This window comes from Microcebus murinus, chromosome 14 (genome assembly GCF_040939455.1).
Source record: "Microcebus murinus isolate Inina chromosome 14, M.murinus_Inina_mat1.0, whole genome shotgun sequence".
Classification (NCBI taxonomy): Eukaryota; Metazoa; Chordata; class Mammalia; order Primates; family Cheirogaleidae; genus Microcebus; species Microcebus murinus.
The window spans coordinates 8989012-9004525 of record NC_134117.1 but is presented as its reverse complement, the minus strand read 5'-3'; the positions used below and the strand labels follow the sequence as shown (position 1 = coordinate 9004525).

Here is a 15514-nt window from a genome sequence, read left to right as displayed (position 1 = left end):
TGCGCTGGAACATCCGGCCCACTGAGGTTTCCCCTCCCCCAGAGTCACAGGTGTCCAATCCCTGAACACATTCCCCTGGAAAGTGGAAGAGAGGGAGAAAGACAGAGAGATGCCTGAACAGATTCCTCTGGAAGAGAAGGAGAGAGGAAGGGGCGGGGAGGGGAGAGCAGAGGCAGGCTGCTGGGCGTGGGCTGCAGGGCTGAGTCTGCCGCTGGCTGCCTTGTGGCACAGCTCATGGCTCCTGTAGGAGCTAGAACAGGAGCACTGAGGACAAGAGCAGAAAAATGGCCTTGAGCCCCTGGTGTCCTCCCAGACCTGCTGCCACCTTGGACAAGAGGAATAAATGTCACCGCTGTGGGACTGCCAAATGTCTCGACAGAGGAAACACACAGGGGCAAGCTGCAAGTGTCACTGCAGAGCCACAGCGCAGGAAGCACGTGGTGAGTGACCACTGTGCCTCCCTGTCCCAGGTAGCCCCTCCTGGCCCTCCTGGTCTTTAAGATGTCCCGCAGTGGCCACAGGTGGTCCCGGTAAGAAGTTTTAACCGGCTGATACCCAGTTCTCTGTCGACAGGAACAGAGAGGGGGTGTGCAGGGACAGACAGACGGACATCTGGCAGGGGCAGCACAGCCTTTTAGTGACCCACGACGTTCTGCAGGACAGGGGCTTTGGAAGAGCTCGGCCTCCGCTTTCCTACGGCACAGCCTGAGTCTCGCTGGCGTCAGAACTTATCAGCAGGATGGTCTAAAGCCAGTGGGGGCCCCAGGATGAAGTCAGACAAGATTACACTCGTGTGCCCCACCAGGAGGGCTCCGTGCACACAGACACCGAAGGCGGCCCCGGTGGGGCTGGCGGCTGCAGCTCAGACACCCTCATGGGTCCCCCTGCACAAGAGCAGACTTGCAGGAAGACAAAATTCCTCACATCAAACAGAGCCCTTATAAGGCATAGGTACTACTTGTTCTTTAAGGGGGCGTGGAGGAGACAAATACTCTAAACAATATAAATTTCTCTACCTCAAGAAATACGGCCACCATAAAGACGAGGCACAAAAATAAGTCAAGGCAAGGAAAAACAGAGCTGTGAGCAGTCTGAAAGGCTGTGGTCCTCCCTCCCCGCCAGTCGCAGGGGACTTAAACCTCTCCTCGTCCGATCACGGGTGCCAGGAACAACCACTAACAGCTACCTCTGCCGCGGCAGCCTGACTGTTCCAGAAACTTCAGACGGGCTCCCATTCCTCGTGATCAGATGAGATAATGGCTAATGTTTCCAATATGGTAACCACAGGCAAGTACGTATTTAGGCACAGCGCTCGCACAATTTAGATCTGTCTTTGGGAGACATGGTGAACAGCTCTCCACTTCGGAAAGAAAGTATGTGGTTGCCCATGAGAAAATAAAAATGTGCAAACAGTAAAGAGCCTGACAACGCACTCATTGAAGAGTGAGTCACCTGGGTCACCCAATATTTGCACCCAAAGGGGAAACCTTCGCTCCCTGCTCCGTCAGCATCCCCCTCTTCTGATCCTGATGTTTTTAGGCTGTTCCTGACAGTGTTCTCCAAAAGTCAGAGAGGCACAAAGGGAACGTGTTTCCCCTGGTCCCAACACGCGTATTGAATTCTTTCAGTCATTAGAGTAAAATTCCCACTGGACCACCAAGATGCAGGTATTGGATCAGTACCGTTTGCATTAAAATCCCTAGATATGGGCAGCTTTGCTTGAGCAAGAACTTCAAAATTGAGCCCTTTGTTCAGAAAGCATTTTTCCCAAAGCGACAGGCCATTAGATTATATAGTGCCCAGGAAGTAGAAACTTGCGCTACAAGTTATGTCAAAGTCCTCTGCATGCCCCGGCTGGGATGTACAATGAGGAGTCTGTGTGCACGGCCGCCTGGCCAGGCCGGGCCCGAGCTCTGGAAACACACTTGCTGGACACGCCAGAGGAAGCTGGTGCATCTTAAGCTCTCTGGAGCTTCTAAGGGCACTGTATTCTAGGGGAAACGCTATCATCAAAAGGCCAGTAGGGCACCCACAAGGAGGTGAAGGAGTGAATGGGACGCCTCTACCTTTATCGACACAATCCTAAGGTCAAGAGTGGCCTTGCAGGGTTGTTGGCTATAAAATGAACATACAGCATCTCCGGTTCTGAAACCTACCCCTCCGCCCCCAAAACGGTGCTCACCCTGAGGCAGCCCTCTTCATTTTATAAAATGGTGAACCACCTGTCTAATCAGACACTCCTTAAATTCCTACAGCCAAATCGAGAGCCCCTCATGGCACCTAAAGGAGCTCAGGAAATTTTACCCCATCAGGTCTCCTTGGTATAGAGAGCATTTTGAATTAAAGGCCCTTAGAGATCAGCAGGCCCTTGGAAGAGCTTTTCCTCTATCTGCATAAAACCAGACAGAACCATCGAAAAGAAAAGCTGACTTCCTTTCCCCGCCCTGTTATCAACATATTGCAAGAAAGAAGATCAAGAATGCAAGCAGGCCAGGCCATGGCTCACGCCTGTAATCCTAGCATTCTGGGAGGCCGAGGCAGGAGGATCCCTTGAGCTCAGGAGTTCGAGACCAGCCTGAGCAAGAGTGAGATCTGTCTCTACTAAAAATAGAAAAATTTAGTGGGGTGTGGTAGCATGCACCTGTAGTCCCAGCTACTAGGGAGGCTGAGGCAGGAGAATCACTTGAGCCCAGGAGTTTGAGGTTACTGTGAGCTATAATGATCCATGGCACTCCTGCCTGGGCAACAGAGTAAGACTTTGTCTTAAAAAGAAAAGAAAAAAAGAAGAAGAAGAAGAAGAAGAATGCAACCAGACCAGACCCAAATCATTTTAAATACAGTATCTGTCTCTCGGGTTCATTTAATTTCCAAAGAGAATCATTGATAAGTCAATCTGTTTCCCCCATCCATTCATTCTGCCAGGTATCTATTCATCTTCCCTAGTAACCATTTATTGCTCCTGAACAAGATAACCTGGACTCCTCATCTTCCCCCTACCCTCTAAAATGAGAGCATATAGATTTCTGGACCCCACCGGGATACTGGGTCATCACTGTGAGTCTGTCTCCCCATGTGCACAGTGAACATCTCTTACTCTGTATTAATCGGCCTTATTGTGAGTTGGTCTTTCAGCAAAACTTCCAAACCTTCATTCCTGCACACCTTAGCACGAAAGCTGAGGTCTCATTTTTGTCCCTTCCCTGGTGACTCTTCAGAAAAGGTGAGGACAAGGCTGGGATGTCGAAGTACTGACCGAACACACCTGAACTCTGCCACTTCACAGACTGCACGACCTTGAGAAGAGCCCTCGCTTTTCCAGTCCTTCACTTTACCTGCCCTGCAAACCAGGGACAATAACACCTGCCAGAGTGAGCGGAAAGCACCTCACACCTTACCCGGCATGTAAGTGCCCACCATGGGAAAGGCCTGCCAGTGGGAGTCGCTATTCCTTCGCTAAGCATGAAAGAAAGAAACAACCGGGTTTCTCAACCAGGAGAATGAGAGGTGAGAGGGGAGAGGGGACAGGGGAGAGGGGAAGCCTTCTATTTCTCAAACCCCATTCGCACAGTTTAGGGTTAACTGTCTTCGGTATCATTCCGCTTTCTGCTGGGGTGCACGCAGGTGTGTGTGTGGGGGGGGGGTGCTAAGCACAGGAACGTGGCAGGCAGGTCTTCATGCCTTCCTAGGAAACTTCTTCCCGCCCCTCCTGTACCCGTGGACATGCTCAGAAGCCCACCTCTGGCCCTGCTGGTCCGTCCCCTACATTCCGATCTCCCGGGTGCCTGCGGCTTTTCCCGCCTCCTAGTGGATGCCACTCAAGTCCTGGCTTGCAGGTTCATATTTCCACCTGCCTGGGGGAAGGAACACATTACCTGGAGGTCCTACCCACAAGCAAGTGGCCTGCCACCTCCTCCTCCTCCACTGGCCTCTCATGGAAGGGAGTCCCAGGGAACACAGCAGCCCAGGCGCTGAGGCCTGGCTGACGCCCCCTTCTCCTCTCGCCTGTCCTCGGATCAACACCCGCAGCCCCTCTCCTCCTAAGCTGACCTCTGAAATGGCTCTGAAACCAAGCACAGGCAAGACCGCATGCCACAGGTCCCCGCTGGGCGCCATCTCTCCACAGGGTCTCCAGAGACGCGCCGCTGCAGATCCATGTGGCGATCTTCTGAAAAGCAAACCTGACCTCTATTTTCTAAAGAAGGCACAGACCACTCCACACTCAGATACAATGAGCCCCCAAAAAACATCCCCTAAGACATGCGCCAGGCACCACGTCCCTCACTTCCTACACAATGTTCCCTCCACCTACATGCCCACCCTGCTACGCTCGCTGGCAGGCTCCTACGCAGCCCTCAAAGTCCATCTCAGATAACCCCTCTGGGAAAATTACCCTGACTCCCACTAAGACACTGCCTTGCTCCCATCTCCAAGACACCACAGCCTCTGTCTGTCCATGTAGTATTAGCACAACCAGATACAGTCTGCCTCTGGCCCCCAGCCGGCCCACCCAACAGGCATACAGAGAGCTTCCGGAATGAGTTCAATGCAGCGCTCCTCAGATGTGACTGTGCATAAAGACGGGTCCAAGGACCACAGTGCGAGAAATTCAGCTCTAGTGTCCAAAGACAAGATGCGGGGACCTGCTTCTGCCAGGAATGCGTGTGTCAGCGTGGGCAGCCCTTCACGTCGCTGAGCCTTACAGTCACGGTTTACAGACCGGAAAAACACCTCCAGGCTTGCCTGCTGCAGGTCAAGGTCACCACAAGGACAAAACCAGAGGCTGCCTGGGAAGGCCTTTGTGCACCTGCGGGCAACCAGCCAGGAGGGCACTCCGGGCTCCCGTCCGCGGGTGAGAGCTTGACACTAGCTGGTCAGCAGATTGATTTTTCCAGCCATGTGAGAACCTCAGTTTGCAATCCTCTGCCTTCAAAACAGGGTTTTCTTTCAAATGAACAAATCTGTCACATCTTATGTGTGTAAGTTACCTAAGTGGGGATTTCTAGGAATGTTCCCAAATGGGACTAAACATCGGAAGATCTTGTGACAGTAGTCATTATCAACACCCAGGTATAACACCTGTCTGACGAACTTGCTAAGGGAAGAGCCTGTGGCTTATTAAAATACCATCTACTATTCACAGATGCAACAGATCTGAGAGTACCTGACATTTACACGTGGGGCACAGTAACATCCCCCAGAATTCCCTTGGGTGAGGATCCCAGCGGGCTCAAGAGTTGAATAACTCGTCCCAACCCCACAGCATGCCAGGAAGAGCCCTGCAGACACCAAAGTGTGGGCAAGAGGCCCAAGAGCTGTGCCTCCACACAGCCCGCCAGCTCGAGGGCCTGCACTGCTGCGAGTCTGGGTAATGGCCCGCATTCCAGAGAGCATGCCCCAGAGCTGGCAGCCGGACTACATTCCAGAGGCAAGGTTTCAGGGACAGGGACGGTCACCTTTCCACACTTGGTGTTACCTGTGGCTCCCAGCAGCTGATGCAGGGACAAGCTCACCTCCCAGATACTGATATAAACATTCAATAAACGGTGTGTACTCGAGCGGATGCATTTGCCCTGTGTGCTCCTGAAAGGCCAGACCGATGTCCAAATCCTATTTGACATCTTCCCCAAACGGGCAAGTACTTTAAAGTGGCCCCAGCTACAAAAGAAAAGGAAAAAAAGGAAAGGCCGGGGGGAGGTTAAGAGTTATTCCACCAGGGCAAGGCTGCCTCCTGCTTTTTTAACTGGAGACCTTTTGGGGGTATTGTTCGGCAAGTTTATTTAAAGGGCTCGGCCTTTCTCCTCTCAGCAGGACCCTGGTTCTAATACTCCTTTGGTGGCTGCAGATGTGTCCCAGGACCAGTGCCCCCAAGCAGCACCCCAGCCATTTGCAAATGAAGGGACGGCAGCTGGAGCTGGGAACAGATGGCCCTCCTCATTTGAATGGGTTTGATCTGCCTGCTCCGGGCTCAGCAAGTTCGGGCCTGGCCATAGCCAGATTTGTAGGCCAAGGAGTGTCATCAGTGTCAGCCAGTGCAGCTGGGTGGGAAAGGCCAGGCAGGGAGGTTTTCCTGAATCACTTTCAGGCAGAGGGGCAGGGAGCCTCTGAGGTGGGCGGGACATATTCCCAGCAGGCTGTGCAGGGCAGGACCAGAGAAAGGCAGGCTGGAGCCCCAGGGATCACTTTTCTCTGGTGTTCTGCAGAGAAAAGAAAAACTCCCCCCCAGGGATCCTGTGCTGGATGACCAAAACCCACATTAATTCAGGAAATTCCAAATTAAGAGATGGGCGCCACCATGGTTAACCTTTCTCCCCTACCCTAAACCACATATTTGCATAGAGGTAAGAGCTTTAAGAAAACAAACTTTGAAGAGTCGCCACCTCTCTGCAGAGCCCCTTTCAAAACTCTTGCAAGCAGCATTCTGGTTGGATCTCCAAAGGGCTGTGCCTGGGAGGAGGCAGAATCACCATCCTGCCCAGGCGTGGCCTGGCTCCCCAGGCCACCCAGCCCTCCGGCCATCTCCCTGCCTCCGCACTGGCCTGGCAAGCGACTCTGCCAACCGGGGGAGGTGCCGGAAGAGACGGCCAAGGAGCAGGCTGAAGTGACTGGCTCAAGTGCAGGTTGGCAGCTGTCAGCGATGCCCTAGGCCGGCCTCCTCACTGGAACCTTCAGGGGCGAGCACCTCCCAGTAAAGGTGGTCACGTGGCCACCTCTGTTCAACAGAGGAAGCCAGCAACGGACAGCGGAGAGGCCAGGCCCTGGACAGTCACCTCAATGGACAAGGGTTGACCTGGCAAGCAAGGTGGCTATTGAGTAGGGCAGGGCCAGTGCAGGAGGGTTTGCTGGAGAACCGGGCTAGGTGCCCAGCCCCTTAAGGAGGAGACCGCCCTTGGGGAGCTGCATAGGCCGAAGTCCCCAGAGAATCCTTAACGGGGGCACATGCTCCAGCCCTGCCCTGCCCTACCCAGCACGCTGGCCCCTCGCGGGTCCCGAATCCTTTTGAGACGCACCTGCTTTTCCTTCCTAGCATCCTCACCTTGGATTGAAACAGGCCCCTCATTTTTGCGATTATTTGACAAAAACCTATCTCCCCCACTCAACAGCACTTGGAACTGTTTTTTGGTTGCCATTCTACCCCCACAGAGCCTGGCACACAGTCGGGTCCCAAAAATTATTTGGGGGATCAAATGGGTGAGGAAACTCAGCAACTCCCCTGCAATCCGGAAAGCCTATCTGCACCACCTCGCCCCAGCCAGGCTCTGCAAGGAGTCATCACACCCCGGCTGCAAGTTTAAGAGGGAAAGTTGCCGTGTCTCCTTCCAGTGAGGAATTCCAGCAAGCTCCCACGTGGAAAAAATGCCCGAGACCCCAGGGTGTCCTGCAGTCACTGGGCAGCGACCAGGGCAAAGTGCGGCTGAGTGGCCCCGCCCCGATTCGCCTTCACATTCAGCTGGAACCAATCAGAGGTCACTTGTCTTTTTAACTACCAAACTGAACTTTGCTTGCTTTAAAAATGGACTCTATCCCCTGACCTCTTTTTTCCCCTCTAAGGACACTTTTCCTGGCCAAGGCTGCAAGAAGACTAGGTGTTTCTGCTTCTGCCTTTTCATTCTTGGAATCTTTTTTTTTTTTTTGGCTTTCCTATTCTCTGCTCCAAATCCCTACAGGGAGTGACCTTAAAAGGGCCAGGTAGGCTTTGGTGCCTGTTGTTTCCAGGACCACAGGTTGCAGGAGTCCCAGGTACAGGGGTCTCTGCAGATGGGCCTTGATTTCCCACCCAATTGCAAATCAAAAGTGCCGGGGGAAAAAAAGCTCGACATAATATCCAAGTGGCAACCAAAAAGGCTGACATTTAGTAGGATCCAGGTCCAACCACCAGAGGTACCTGTGATAAGGAAGAACTGGGGACAGCCTGCTCTGCTAAGGTGGCTTATATGCCAATGTGCAATAGGCCAATAAGCCACATCCACCAGAGGCCTTTCTAGAAGAATCACAAAATGTCATTCTTAGAATGTTTTTACTGTCCAAGATTTTTCTTCAAATGACTTTAAGAAAATTAGGTGTGGGTATGTGAGAGAGAAAAAGAATCAACCGGTAGTATCCTTACAAGTTTAACAGTTAAAGGGCAGATTTAGGAAAAAATGAGATGGTTACCTGACTATCCCACAAAAGATCCTCTAGCTCAGAAAGGAGGAGTCAACTGGGAAATTTCTCCTGCACCAAAACATTCACCCAAAGGCCTGGTTCCACACTCACTAACTAGGGATCTTGGAGGAATCATGTCTTCTCCATGAGTTTGTTACCTTGTCCATAAACTAGGAACAAGAATACCTGGGATCTGCTGGATTATTAAGATTAGGGATAATATAGGTCAAAGTACCTAACATAGCCAGCAGGCACCTACTAAATGGTAGCTACTGTGTTTCCCCCAAAATAAGACAGGGTCTTATATTTATTTTTCCTCAAGAAGACACCCTAGGGCTTATTTTCAGGGGATGTGTTATTTTCCCCTCAAAGCCTCAGCTTGCAGCACGCACAGGATGGCCAGGACCTGACAGGGGGAGCCAACCTTGTTGGTGGGGCTGCCCGCACCTTTCCGGTCACCTTTGAGATAGCAGCTGTCACGATGGGGGCAGATGAGAAGGGCTGCTCAGTCTTCTTTACTGCTCCGCGACGAAATGCATGGGTTGTGCAGATACGCTGCATAGCCACGCCCATCACTAGGTCTTATTTTCAGGGTAGGGCTTATATTGCACAAATACTTAGAAATCCTGCTAGCGCTTATTTTATGGGTAGGTCTTATTTTCGGGGAAACACAGTAGCTATCATCACCACCATCCTCATCATGCTCATCATCATTATCTCAAGGAATGGGCTGAAGGAGCATGACCTCATTCATCAGCACTGGCCCCCCAGCCTGTCCCGTCAAGTAACCCCCTAAGGGGTATAACCTGCAAATGACTGACTGTCCAGCTCTGCCCCCTTCAGTACTATGGGCCCCATCCCAATTCCCTGCGCCCGCTTCCAGGCAGCCTGTGCCCCTAGGAATGCCCCAGAGGATGACCAGGGGACGTCACTACCGGCAAACGCCACAAGGATGATCATAAGGTGCTACAGAGCTCCCCTCATCAGGCTGGACAAAAGCAGAACATGCTACACCCCACCCCACCCCACCCCGCCCAATCCCATAACCTCTCCCTATCGCTCCTCACGGGGCCTGATGACAACCCTTTGGAAGCCTCAAACAGAAAACTCTTCTGCCAAAATATATTGCTCCTCATGAAGTGCATGCCCTGCTCCCATTGCATAGCTGCAACTGACTTTTTACATCAGGGAAGAAAACAATGTCAACCTTGAACCCTCCGGACCGCAAGATGATCCCATTCCGAAAACCCAGGGCATTTGCAAAAGCCCGAGATAATAAAGAGGGTTGGACAAATCCGGAGCCTAGAGTTACTTTTCTATTTTAATTAATGTAAATGCTTCTCCACAGAAGATCTGCCATTGTCTATTGTAGGGTAAACATCTTATCGGTCCAGGAAATATTGGTTTTAAATTGGCTTTGACAAGAAGGTGGAATAGGGAAGAAATCAGCATTTAGTGAGCACCTATCTTGGGCCAGGAGATTTACATTCCATTTGCATTTAATCTGTACATTCACCCTTCCTGATAGATAATATCTTTGAAGTTCAGAGAGGTTATCTCATTTTTCTGAGGTCGAAGCACAGTAGATAGTGGAGATTTAAACCTAGCTCCCAAGGTCAAATTCCCTCTTAGTGGATAAGTCTCCATAAAGCATACTATATGCCGTTCAAAATAATTTTATTTATTTCTATTAAAAAATGTCAGATGCAGAAGTTAGATTAATCGCGCAGGGGATTCAATCTGAGTGGTTTTAGATGTGAATTACTTACAACATCTAGGTTACATATTCGACTGTGCCTACTGCAACCAACCAAGAATGCAACACGTCTTGGTGGAAATCCAGGAGGCTTACTTAGCAGGCCGAGAAGTCTCCCCAAGGCAGCCACACATCTTTGGAGCAATTCCATGGTCAACTGACAATCTGAATTTTGAGGGTGTTCAAAGCGTTTAAACCCTAAACTTAACCATTGCAATGATCTTGACATTTCATTTCATAGCAACCCCCCTTGTATACACACACATAGTTGGCCTTTTCAATGTCTGGGTATTTTTTAAACATTACATTTGTCAAGTATGGAACACTTAACAGCCAATTGTCATGTGTAAAACTAGGTCACATATAGTAATACAGGAGCTCTAGGGTTAGAAAATAAGCATGATATGATTCCTATAGAGTTTATTAGTGTTAGAGATCAGAATGGAGTTGTTTCAAAAAAAGGTGCTACATAAATTATACAAATAAATATGTCCCTCGCTCTCACTGCTGAATCTATCAGCATTTTCCTTAGAAGCTACTTTTAGCCTCCTCATAAAATACATGTTCACCATAACCTGAAATTCCATATGTGTGCATTCTGTTCAGAATGACTTGGAATTTACCCCTCTTTAGTTGGACAAGGGGTTAAAATAAAGAATATGCCCACATCATCTTAGCTCTCTGTCTCAGAACTATCCAAAAGAATCAGGAATTTTTAATATTCACATGATATGGTAAAAGTCCACAATGGAGTAGAATTACTTATGAAATTCCAAAGTGGAATAAATAACATATCCAATCCCTTAAAACTCCTCCACAGTGCAAGTTTCCCCAAACCAAAATTACTGAAAATCTAAAGCTTGCCTATTTTACTTGATGCACACTCTTCGAGGATAACCATGGCTTGTCCTAATGAGTCAATACCTTTTTGTATGAATATATAAATGGTAAAAGCTTGACGTCATACAATTAGAAGGAAAGCCTATGGCCACCACTTACCACTGATGGGGCTACCATCTGGGATTTTCTATCATGTCTTAAAAAGAGGTGGTAACAGATCAGAGCATGAGAAGATAAACTTGAAAAAAACGTGACCCTTTATTAATTTCAGAAGGTGACATCTCCAAGACTGAAGAACACACCACAGTGCTGTGTCCAGCAGCTTGTTCAACCTGACCTCTCCTTAAAAGAACTTGGCCTCAGGCCCCCCTTCCAAACCCCTCACATTCCTTATTCCAACCTCACATTCCCTAATCCAAGAAGGCCAGAGCTACAACCTGGCTGGGTCACTTCGTGTCCACCTAGTTTAGCAAGAGGAGTGACCAGTTTGTGGGGACTTAGGCTGCCAAAAAGCCTGCGTAAGGTTTCCCACCAAGATAAACATTTTCCCCAAAATGGAACCCGAGTCATACACAGCTTTGAAAACTCAGGCTCAAGAGCTGCTACCAAGTCAAAGCTGAGTTCTTAGGGGTTTGTTCTTCCTTGACAGAGTCATCTTGGACATCATGATACTGACACATAATGAAGTGCTCAGAAACCAGCCCCTTCAGGTAGCTGCTAAACTTGTAGCCCTCACGTAAGCCTCACTGTTGAGCCACATACAGCCTTCAACAACCATCGCTATCAGTTAAAAGAAACTACCCTAAGACAACAGGTCAGGGAGGAAGACTTCCATGCTAGCAAAGCTGAAAAAGTAGAGCCATCTCTAAATCTCATGTGGGACATAACAAATGGATAAAAAGAATGTAAAGTCTAAGGCTAAAATCATCCCATTTTTTAAAAATTCAATTTATTTGGACAGTCCCATTTCCCAATTTTTTTTAGGGAAAAAAAATTAAAAATAGAGACTGTGGACATTTTTGCACAGCCACATAAAACCCACTGGATCAGAATGATCTATGGAATAGCCTAACAAACTTCCAAAAAAATAATCTCAAACCATAACAGTCACACACCAGCTGTATTTCCTACCTAGTTTATCTCGCAGCCCCCAAAAACCTATTTCCCATGTTTTCCTTTAAAGACTAAAATTAGCTGAAATGGAAATGTAAAAGTAAGCTAGACTCTGATTAAAGGAGACTGGTATTCTTTTAACAATAATCTTTGGCTAAATAAACACCCAAATAAACAACAGTCTGCAAGCTGGAGGTCTAGTGGATACATTTTATAGAGAATGTGAACATTAAACAAAACTCTTCCAGTTTAAACAGGACCCCAGTTATTTCATAACCATGTAATTATTCATTAAGTCTGATATTGGAAACATCTCATATTGGATTGTTCTGGTTATTTGAATTCTCACCCTCAACTAGATAGGGAAGAAGGAACAAGTCTTCAGTTATGGGCTGGTGGGGGCTTTTTGCATAATAGGCATTCAGTCTTTTTAACTGGTTGATATAAACAGGCAACACACAAACACACACACACACACAAACACACACACACATACATCAGAGCCAGTATAGAAATGATACAAATACAAATTCTCTGGGCTTGCCAGATTTTTGCTCTAGAAGTAATATTAAACATAGCTCTTTGTCTATGAATTGTGAAATACTTTACATACTAATAAAGAATGTGTACTTCATTGTGTATTTAACTGCATAAGCCTGCATTTGGTTTAATTGACCAAGAATAAGTCCTTGTTCCTAAGCTAACTATCAAGTTACAGTCAACTCTTAAATATTAACACTCATTGAGGAACAAAGATGCAGATAATGCGAAACAGAAGATTATTTTAAATCATTCACTCTTGGTATGCGGATATATTCTTTTTTTCTTTTCTTTTCTTTTAACTTGCAATTAAATGCGTGTGGCTGATGTTATGGTATTTACAATACTTCTAACAAAGGACTTAAACCACGCTGGAAAAATCTCACTTAGGAAGGTCTGCATATGGACCCCATCCTCAACTTCTCTGCTGTTGAACTTTGGACCAACTCATACTGGTCCACGACAGCATCGCCTCTGTAAAGATTGTCCAAATAAATTGAATTAAAAAAAAAAAAAACATGCAAACTACTTTTTTCTCTAAGTTGTTGCTTTTCAGAATCACACTTTGTGGAGGGTGGGAAAGTAATTAAGGGTTTGGGGTTGGAAAAGCCCTTTTATTTCAGCTCCCACTGGGTTGGTGTAAACAAAAATGCTGTTAATGTCAACAATGACTTAATTAACCAGAGTAAGGTGACAATGTCAGAAAGAACTTGAAAGTAAGAGTTGCTCAGGGTAATCAAGCTTGACTATACTTTAAATATTTAGGACATTAATCAACAGAATAGTATTTAGCATTGAGATCAGCCCCCACTTTGAGTCAATAACTGCGTTTCCCACCCTTCTGTTGGTCCCCTATAATAATGAAATGACCAAATGGAAATAAGCATTTTTAATCTGAAATATTAAAAACGAAAATCTTCTAGAGATTGTTTTCTTAAGTCAATTGAGTAGACCCAACCCCACTGCTACCTCTTCAGAAAGTGCCCAGAGGACAAATGACATACATGCTATGACATGACATATGATATGACATTGCACAAAGCTGAGACAACTGGACATAACCTTTCCTTGAAAAGGCCAAAGAAAAGGATCCTCTAGTGTCAGGGCCCAGGCTCCTTCCTGGAACTTTTCAGTCACATTTTTTTCCTGCCCAACAGAAATTATCTAAACTCAGCTTCCAAATAAGCAAACCAAAAAGTCTTTCCAAGATAGGGCCTTGTGCAACAGAAGGTCAGGGTTGAACTTGCTGCTAACCAAAGCTCTTGCTATATTAACCGTGGAGGATGGACAGATGGGGACACAGACACACAGACAACACACACTCCAATTGGACACCACAGGGCCTAAACCCCAGCCCACTTCCAGCTGTCAAAAACTCCTATCTCATCTTTAATTCAGTTACCTTCCTCATCACCTCTGGCACCAAAGCAAAACTCCTGCAATGGAAGGACTGGTGGTCTTAGAGCCCACATCAGTTGCCAACATCGCACTAACGGTGAGAGGAGCCCGGACCCTACAGAGAACAAACACAGCTGTTTTCTTCTCCACTGGATCCAACAGCCTGGATGGTTCCTGACACCGTGGCAACTGGCAGAGCCAGCCCACAGGACTGCAAAGACCCACGTTCCCAGCTCACTGGAGACAACGATGACAATACCATGCAACAGGTGCTTATTAGATAACCAGGCCCTGTGCTTGCTGCTCTTTATATCCAGGCCAAATTCAAATCTAGTAACCACCTTTAGAGGTAGGTAGTCAAAAGGCTTCTGAGGATATTAATAGTCATTGAATATTAGTGAAGAGACTCTAAAGATAATCTTATCAAACCCTCAGATGACAGAAAGGGAAACTGAGGTCTAGGACCTTCCATGCTTTTCCAAAGCCTTCTCCTAGTGGGATTTTGCACTTTCCTCTAAATCATCTCCATTTTTTTTTTTTTAATGTCTCACAACTATGGATACAAACCTCATGGAAACTATGAACCTAGAAAAATGCACAAAAGGACCTTCACAAAATATTACTTACAATTTCAGGGACTTCATGAACCTCCTCTGACCCCTAAGTGCAAACGCAGATCTAGGTTGGGAAGACCTGCTTCCAACGACACACACATTATTGGACACAAATTCTTACATGAAGACCCATCTGGGAGGCTTCGTCCCTTTCCAGTTTCTTCCTTCTCTGCCTCCCCTGTCTCCCCCTACATGCACACACACATTTTAAACTCCCTTCGATAATTATGTACTGTAAAAGAAATCCTCCAGAACCATTTTATACTCTACGTTGAAATAAGCTCACAATAACGCTGCCCTGAAAATCCAAATGAAAAATGACAGTTTTTCCCTAACCTGGGCCCTTCCTGAAGCCCACACTGTAAGAAATCCCAGCTCAGCTTCCTCAGTTTGTGCTGCGCCACGTACTCAAGGGAGAACCAGCAATTAGGGAAACATCCATTTTAATTATTAGCAAAATTAAAGAGTACAGGCATGACTTTCAGAAACTGGAAACTTTCCCCCCCCTCACATTAAGCCTTTTAAAAATGCATCACCATTGCAAATTACATTCGTCCTGATGTCCCAACACAAGTCACAAACAGGCAGCTCCATAATCAGTCTAGAGCAGTGGCCTGCACAAGCTTCAGACACAAACCCCTACCAGATTCCCTTCCCAGGGACGGAGATGTGGTAGGCCGATGTCACCACACCTGTTAATTATAAAGCCACCACGCCTCTGTGTAACAAAAAGGTCCCCAGTCTCACAAAACTGCTTCGGGTGATAAGTGCTTCGGTCCTTATCCCTTACAGACACGTGCACGGGGTCTTCCTGGGGGGACCACGTCTCCCAGAACGCTCAGCTCAGCTGGAACACAAGCCTCCTCCACGGATGGCCCTGGCAGGGCTAGGGAGCCTGAGCTCTCTGTCCTCCCCCAGTCTCCCCCCTGGCTGAGCGTGCTGCCCACGCACCCCACGCCCAGGCTGTGTGCCCAGAGCCGCTCAGCTGACCCCAGTTGCCACTCAGGACAGCAGCGGGCTCCCAGAGCCAGGCAGGCTCCCAGAGCCAGGCAGGCACCAGGTGGGCTCCCAGCAAACAGGTTCATTAAGTGGCGATGAGTGCTAGGATCTG

General features: G+C 48.0%; 1 protein-coding gene across 16 annotated transcripts in view; it reads right to left on the bottom strand.

The window, feature by feature from the left end:
- Positions 1–15514, bottom strand: part of FGFR2 (fibroblast growth factor receptor 2) — a 103174-nt gene that overhangs the window by 82236 nt on the left and 5424 nt on the right. The window lies entirely within an intron of this gene.